This window comes from Petaurus breviceps, unplaced genomic scaffold, assembly GCF_028583685.1.
Source record: "Petaurus breviceps papuanus isolate PSGF00001 unplaced genomic scaffold, PetGlider_PUasm1.0 139, whole genome shotgun sequence".
Lineage (NCBI taxonomy): Eukaryota > Metazoa > Chordata > Mammalia > Diprotodontia > Petauridae > Petaurus > Petaurus breviceps.
In genome coordinates, this window is record NW_027185697.1 from 2,590,054 (window position 1) to 2,598,641 (window position 8,588).

Below are 8,588 nucleotides of genomic sequence, written 5' to 3' on the forward strand. Positions count from 1 at the left end.
TCTCTCTCTCTCTGTCTCTCTGTCTCTCTCTCTCTCTCTCTCTCTCTGTCTCTCTCTCTCTCTCTCTCTCTCTCCTCTCTCTGTCTCTGTCTGTTTCTCTCAGATTTCAGGATAGAAATTATCTGTTTATGTTAACATTTCACCTCTCCTCTCCTATAGTGCATGCATTCTCTTCATAAATCACAAGATGATATACACATTTATTGCATTTGGAGTTTTGAACTTCCTAAAAAGACAATGGAGAGGAAGAGAATAAGCATGAGCAGGCTGCTACACAGTCACAGAATCCTAGAATTTCAGTTCTGAGGTCCCTTGGCAATGATATTGTCCAATCCGTACATTGAAGGAATCTCCCATCTGAACATAACCAACAATTATCTGATTGTTTATCTGACTGATTATCCAGTCTCTGCGTAAAAAGCAAAACACAGGATAAGGAGCCAAAACACTTGTGAGGGAGACTGTTAGAGAAATACATGTTCCAAAATATGAGTTGGTTAGAAGGCAATAGTAACTAATGGAAAGATATTTTACTCCATGGGTATTGACAAAAATATCAATTTTGTAGTAGAATATCTAGACCATTGCACAGACAAGCACGTCTTAAACTTCGGGTCACAACCCTATATGGGTTCAAAACTGGCAATAATAAAAGGTTTCTGAACATGCAATGACCAAAAATTAATTCAAAATAAAATGCTTAATGAATACAAGATATTTCTGATAGTGTTTGTGCTGCAGTTGGCAACTTCACTGAAACCTTGGTTCTGAACACATACAATATGTACACTTTGCACTATGCATGCTGTCCTGCTCATACAGTGCCAATGAATGCTGCAGAACTATGAAAAGGGGTCACAAGTGGAAAATGTTTAAAAAACTGTGACATAAACCCACTGTAGCGAACTTATAGGAAGTCATGGACAAGACTGGTACAAGCTGAGCTGACATGGACAGATAGGGATTCCCATCATTGGAGATAATGACAACATCATTTAGATCATGGACACATCATTGCACTGGAGCATACAAGGACCTATTCTTCCATACATACACAGGCAGCTGGTAGAATGCACTATTCTGAGTGCAAGAAAATGACCATGTAGTTACATGATCACTAATGGCATTTCTTAGTCATGCTTATAAAGATTGACTCTGGGTACATAATTTTTCATATGTACACCTGATACCCTGGAGAGATCAAAAAGGAACCTAACCTCCCTGGCCACATTTGATCAGGTATTTGTCCCATAGAGACACAGGAATCATTTTCCATGGCTGAATGCATGACTTGAAGTTTGGAAAAATGCCATGACATTGTGTAGCCTAGGAAATCTTTATTCTTCAGGAATGTGCATTCATATGAATCATGTCTACACATCAAACTGATCATTTTCAGGTTGTCTTGTTTTGAACTTATTTTGGAAGGTTTTTTTCAATTTTTGTTAAACTAAGATGAAAATACATTTCTTTAAATATTTGGTTTTAAAACACACTGGTTTAGATGTATTAGATACATGCAGATGATTAAGATCATAGAGATGATGATGATGATGTAGACACAGCTTGATAAAGAGAAAAAAGAGGAGTCTCCTTGACCATGAAAAGTTGAATACAGACTTTTTCCATGCAGTGCTCTTAATAAGAGGCACTCCACTGATATCTGTAACACTCATGAGAATGTCTTGAATTAGATTAAAATGTAATTGTGAAATCTTTTTTTAAAACAAAATAGAACAAAGAAGATATTAATATGTGGTATTTTGAGGTAATGTGGGGTCCGCAGGAATCATATATGTATGTGTGTTCATGTGTTTATATGTATGCAAATACATATATACAGACACAAATACATATGTGTGTGTGAATTAGATTACTAGAACTTTAGTAGGATAGCTCCTTGTCTCAGGACCATTTCTACCTCAACTTCAAAAAATATCACAAGAATGAGAAGTAGAGGCACAGTCATGTAGCTCATTGTTCTCATTTTGGAGATAAGGAAATGGAGGCTTAGATTTCACCAGGAAATGATGACTCCAAATCCTCTGGTCTTCTAACATGGCATGTGAGAGAAATTTGTATTCTTTCTTTCATGCAAGTACATTAAAATCAAAGAGAATTTATGATTCTTTCGCTATCTTGAGTCACTGATAGATAAATACACACATGGCCACCATTAGGGTTGGGCAACTAAAAGATGGAACTGTAGCAAGATGGTAAGAGCAGTTGTTGAGAAGATCTAAGTTCAAATCCAAGCTCAGAAACTTACTATCTTTGTGATCTTGGGCAAATTACATAACCTTTGAGTGTCTCAGTTTCCTAAGCTATAAGATAAGGGTAACAATAACACCTGCTTCTCAGGGTTCTTTTGAGGAAAGAGTAAGATAATATCTGTGAAATGCTTTGCAAACCTTAAAACAACACATAAATGCCAGCTATCATTGTCATAATCATGATCATGATCATCATAGTCATCATCATCATCAGTTAATGGAACTTTGATCCAAGGCATCAGAATTTATAGAATACAAAAATTTAAAATACATATCTTAAAGGATTGTGTAATTTTGATATTGGATAGTTTTCCATTGTGAGAGTACTTTCCCACTGTCAGTAGGAAAAAAAAAATTATAGAAAAAATGAGTTAGACTAGACAGCTACCTGATGATGCATTTCTTTTTCCTCAGCTTCAACCCCCACAGAAATATGCTAAGTGAGATTCCTCATGGGCAGTGATTTCATGGTGACTTCAGGGATTCCCCTCTGTCTTTTGATATTCCAGAGTTTTTGATTCCTATACTACACACACACACACACACACACACACACACACACTCACACACACACACACACACACCTTGTGTGTGGGATTGAAGACATTTTTATTTCAATTATGATTCTACATAGAGATGGCATGGACTTGATATTTGATGATGTTCTAGATACAAGATAGAATGCAAATTATCACTCACTTAGTTCTTTGCTGATGGCCAATTTTTCTATTTTTTTAATGAAAATAGGAATACAAATAGGACTAAAACTATGACTTCTTTGTTTAGAGGAATTCCCATGTGCAAAAAAATCTCCTCTATCAATGCAGGGGGTAATATTCTCTGCACATCATAATTTTAGAGCATTGCTTCAAGCCTCATGATATTATGTGATTTGCCCAGAGTCACACAGCTAATGTATATTAGAGTCAGAACTTGAACATAAATCTTCCTGACTTGAAGGCCAACTCTTTATCTACCATTCTATGCTGCCTCTCAGTGAAAATAATTACAGAAATAAAATTACCCAAAATAATGTATTTTCTTTGCAAAAATAGAAAATTAAAAGAACTCAATCAGAATTGTTCTTAAAGTCTTACAAGGTAAGATCATATTCAGTAGCACTTTGTTCTGACACAAAATACTAGAAAATGGCTCCCTGTAAAACAACAATTTGGGTGTGAGTTACAGAATAGAATTATCATGAAATTGTTCAAAATTGCTTCCTTGAAATTGCTCCATTTATAAAATTAATGGTAATTCTAATTTAATAGAAAACTATTTCTAATCTAGACTAATAAATCAGAAGGCATTGCTACCAGATGGGATTTGATCAGCTATAAACTCTTGAAATATCAAAGTTGATAAATAATATCACAACTGATATTTCACTATAATAACAGAGATACTGTACTAGAGAAACAACTCTTCATATTTTCTTCCACTAAAGTCCCTTTGGGGGAAAAGAAAAAAAAAAACTTGCTGTGAATATTGACTAAAATATATCCCAAACTTCAAAATTACTGTGTTAAAGTGGTATGCTAAAGTAGGCCATTTTCAGTCTTCCAAAAAGGCCAAATTTGTATGACAAATGACTTTTGGGGCATGGCAAAGAATGCAAGTTTCCAGAAAGAATACTGTAGCAGCAAGCACCCCAGCATCCCTAGAATGGTTGCCAACACAGATTCTTAGATCTGCTTTTCTAAAGGAAAGCAACTCAAAATTTGTTAACAATCTTGCTTTAATTAAACGGATGTCATTTACCTAGTGCAGGGGGAAAAGATCAGTACCCCAAACTTCAGCGAATACAGAGGTTGTAAGCAGAAGTTACAAACAGACAGTTCAGCAGACAGGCTTCCAAATATCTTCACCATTACATCCATACCTAGTCAGTTAGCAGAAAGAAAAGCACAAACATCTGGGTTTTTAAAGCCGCGGGGCTCTCAATGTCTGTCCAGAATCTTGTCTGTTCAAGTCACACAAAACTTCTCAAAGTGATGCCCAAAACAAAGCCTCACATCAGGGTTTATATAGCCTTTTCCTGGTTCAGAGAATGTAAAAACCCTCTTGACCCACTACCCAATCACAAAGTATCTCCTGAAAAACAAGCCTCTCCTACAGGCTCCAGGTGCACTTAAGCCTATGAAATGGCCTAGGGGCAGGGAATATCTTAAATTTCCATTCCCATAACAAATGCCCATAGTTTAAGGATCTTACTACATGTTCAATGCAAACAATACTGAGAAATTTAGGTTCTGTTCCCTTTAAATCTGAGGAGAATTAATTTGATGTCATGACTATCCAAAGTTCAACTAACTAGAAATTGTTTTCTTGGGAGAAACAGACAAATACAAGAAGATAATTAGATATTGGTAAAACATGAAAAAAAGGTTTATATTTAATAGTACAAATAAGTGTTTATTTAAAAATATATTATCATACTCTTAATAAAATTTGCAACCTTCCAGGGCATATTACAAAAGGAATTAAAAATTTTTAAATTATAATGTTTAAGAAGTTAATGAATCTGAATGAATTGCAAATGTGTTTGATATATATATATATATATATATATGGATATTTAAACAGATTGCTTTGCTTTAGACAGAAGAAGCACCCTAACATAGCAGAGTCTTGTGTTATTCTAGAGAATACCATGCTGATGGTGTGGAGTCTTAAATTACTCTTTTTTTTCCAAAATTACCATTCTTAGGTAAGTTCAGAGATAGCCTCAAATTGAACACCTTCAACTCTGCATCCCTTTAAAGGATCAGTTTCAATGATGGCAGAGGCAGAAAATGTCTTCTCATTGATGGATTCTAGGGTTGCTTTATTTCACTAATAAGCTTTATTTAAAACCAAAATCCTTTTGTCTACTGCTGGAATTGGTATCTCTAAATGTTTGAGTTTCTCTCCAGAATCAATCATCTTTACCACTACTGGATGTTTTGTCATTTAATTCCTGAACAACTCCCTTTTTTCATAATATTTCTCCACATGTTTTTTGGTTATGATTTTCACAGTGATTTCAGGGTACAGGTAGTAATCTATTTAAACACTTTATTTTTCCATTCATTCTTTGAGTTCCATGGTCTTATAATTGACAGATTTCTTTTTTTTAATGAAGATTAACTGTGGAATGATTCTTTCTGTTTCAGTATTGCTGCAGTCCCTACCATTTTCAACACACTAGGACCCAGTTAAATCCATTTGGAAGATGATCCTGAAGCATTAACTCCTTTATTCAACTTAAATGCAAATTTCTCTTTGTCATATTCTTTGCTTAACTTGGTGAAAAATTAACACTCATGTTTTTTTTAAATTCCTTCTAAATTTCTCACTTGTTTTTCAGAGAACTTTGCAGTCTTTTTCTTGATTTAGGTTTTACTTCTTTATTTCACCTGTTCTTGGTATGGATGGATACTTTCTGGGTCTCTGTAAATGTACTGAATTTGCCTTTCTTTTATTATCTCATCCATTTTGCAAGACCTTCTCCACATAACCACTGGATACAATTGGTTAGTTTCCCACTGAGTAGCATTCATATGGATATGTTCTAGATGACTGATATAAACTTTGCGTATATGTTGTTGTGAATTCTCCTTACATCAGATCATGTTCTGAAGAGGTCTAAAAAATAATTTCTCAACTCCCCTGAAAAATAATCCATAACTTTCTGAGAATCTTTTGAAGCAAAAAAAAAAGCTATTATGAGACTGGGCATTCATTGGCACTTAAAATCATTCTCCCACTCACTCTGCTTCTGGCACAGCTGGAAATACTTATCAGAGTTTTTGAAGTCCCTGATATGTGATCCCATTAGTGATGACCTTGGGGTAAGGAAATAGGATTTCCCCATGGTTACAAGAGATAATGATCATAGTGGTTCCTCTTCTGTGCTTTTAACCCACCAGTATTAAAAAAAAAAAACACAGAAGTAATGCCCACAAGAAGCAGAGCAGGGATGGGGGAGCAACAGGTGGGAGGGGCAGAGAGAGGAAGTAGATAAGCATTTAGAAAATGATTCAATTTCCTGTGGCTTCTCCCTCTCCTTGATGCTTACTAGATACTAAAAATTGATTCTGAGATATTGAGATTTGAGAATTATCACCATGAAGCCTTTTGAAAAGAAAAAAATGCAAAGCACTTTCCAAATTTTGAAGCATGATATAAATAATCATCTTTGAAAATTATTGTTGTGGCTAATCTGGTCATTATTATTATTTATACATACTGAGACTCAGGCAGCATTACTTCCTCCTAAAGAAGACTTGAATGACAACTGATGCACTGTATAGAAATGTGAAATTAAAAAGGGTTAGATAATTGAAGATTTCCTCATATCCCAGTTAAGAAGAGAGACAACATTGAGTAACAGGTAGGAAGTTTATTTTGGAGCTAAGAAGAGGTAGCTTTGAGCTGCACTTTGACCCATATTGGTTTTGTGATACTGAGCAAATCATATATAAACAATCAATCGATGAAAAAAATTACTAAATGTTGTTTTACAAAATACCAGTCGGCTCCTCACTATATCAGGATATTATTTTTACATGTCCTGAATTCCATTCATCACAGCAGCTCATTCAGACTTTCCTTAAAATCTCACCTTAAATCTCCTATGGCTTCCAATATCAACTGAGATATTTGCGTCACATGTTAAGAAAAATGCTTGAAGCCACTGGGTGAAAATTCCCTCTTATTCTCTCCTCTTCATCTGTTTTCACTCAGATACTTTATGCCACTATCTTCTTTATCATTTTTATCTCATGTGATGAGGTGGCCTTTCTCATTGTCAAATCTAACCTTCTGTTGAACAATTGACTTTATTCCTTTGTGTTCTCTAGTGGATTAGACTCAGTCATCTCTATGCTTTGACCAACCTTTGGTCTCTCCATGTCTTCTGGTTGTTTCAATATTGTCTACAAACTCACCCAAATCTTTATCCCCAAAGAAAAATGAAAACATACCTCCCTAAAAATCATTTGGTCAGACCATTCCTGGTCTATTTCCTTCATCACTTTCATCATTCCTTTCAAGATTTATTTTTGTGGCTAAAACCCTGAAGAATGCTGCCTACAATCGGTGCTTCCAATCCTTTCCTCTCTTTTCTTATTTTGCTTTAGTCTAGCTTTGGATCTCACCATCTAACTGTAACTACTCTCTCTAAAGTTATTCTCTATAACTATAGTTGTAGTATTCTCTTAATTGACAAATCAATCCTCAGTTCTCATCCTTGTTCATCTCTCTATAGCCTTTGATACTGTTGATTATCTTCTTGATATGCTTTTCTCTTTAGGGTTTCATGATAGCATTCTCTCTTGTTTCTCCTCTTATGAGTTTTACTTCTCTTTCTCAATATCCTTTACTGGACTGTCACCCAAGTGACTCTAACTAAACTATGGTTGTTGTGGGCCATTAAATTTACCTCCTCTATATCATCTTACTGCTTGGTGATCTCATTAGTCCCCATGGATCCAAGTACCATCTCTATACTAATGTTTCCTACATGTCCTTATCAAGCCCCAGTCTCTCTTCTGACCTTCACTCTCTCCTCTTCAACTGCCTATTAGACAACTTGACTATATATCCTATAGACACATCGCATTTACTATAGCAAAAACTGAACTAATGACCTTTTCTCCCAAACCTTCCCTCTGCCTCATCCTAACTCTCTCCCATCACCACTTTTTTCCAGTTATTTCCCAAGACTCATTGTTTCTACATTTGTAAGATCTGTCACATATACCCCATTCTATCCTCTGACAAGACCTACCTGCAATGTGCATTATTATGCCTATTCATATCATAGCCACTACATGAAGATTCCAAGATTCCTCTAATGTTCTTTGGTCTTTTTCATATCTTCAGATGTCAGTGTGGCAGGCAAGATGCCCATATGCTGCCTCTCATTCATACACACACACACACACACACACACACACTCACATAATACATATGCATACACCTATGAAAATGTACTGTATGGAGAAGAGAAAACTCAAAGAAAACATGACACTTGTGTTCAAGTACTTAAAGGACTGTCAAAAGAGAGTTTTGTATTTTTCAATTTAACTAAAAATGGTAAATGTTTGTCTTAGGTTGGTTTATGTAAAAACAGGTGCTAGCACTGATATGGAATAAGTTGTGTTTGAACATCGTCCAGGAGAATCACAAAATCCCATGATTTTTGAGTGGAAAGAGACTTCAGTGGACATCCAATCCAGTGTCAGCATTCCCCCCAAAAAACTGGCTCTCTCTCTCTCTCTCTCTCTCTCTCTCTCTCTCTCTCTCTCTCTCTCTCTCTCTCTCTCTCTC

General features: G+C 35.5%; 1 pseudogene; it reads right to left on the reverse strand.

Annotated features, from left to right (window-relative positions):
• Window positions 1–4,979: 4,979 nt before the first annotated feature.
• On the reverse strand, window positions 4,980–7,926 carry LOC138145553 (DNA/RNA-binding protein KIN17 pseudogene; annotated as a pseudogene).
• Window positions 7,927–8,588: the final 662 nt, after the last annotated feature.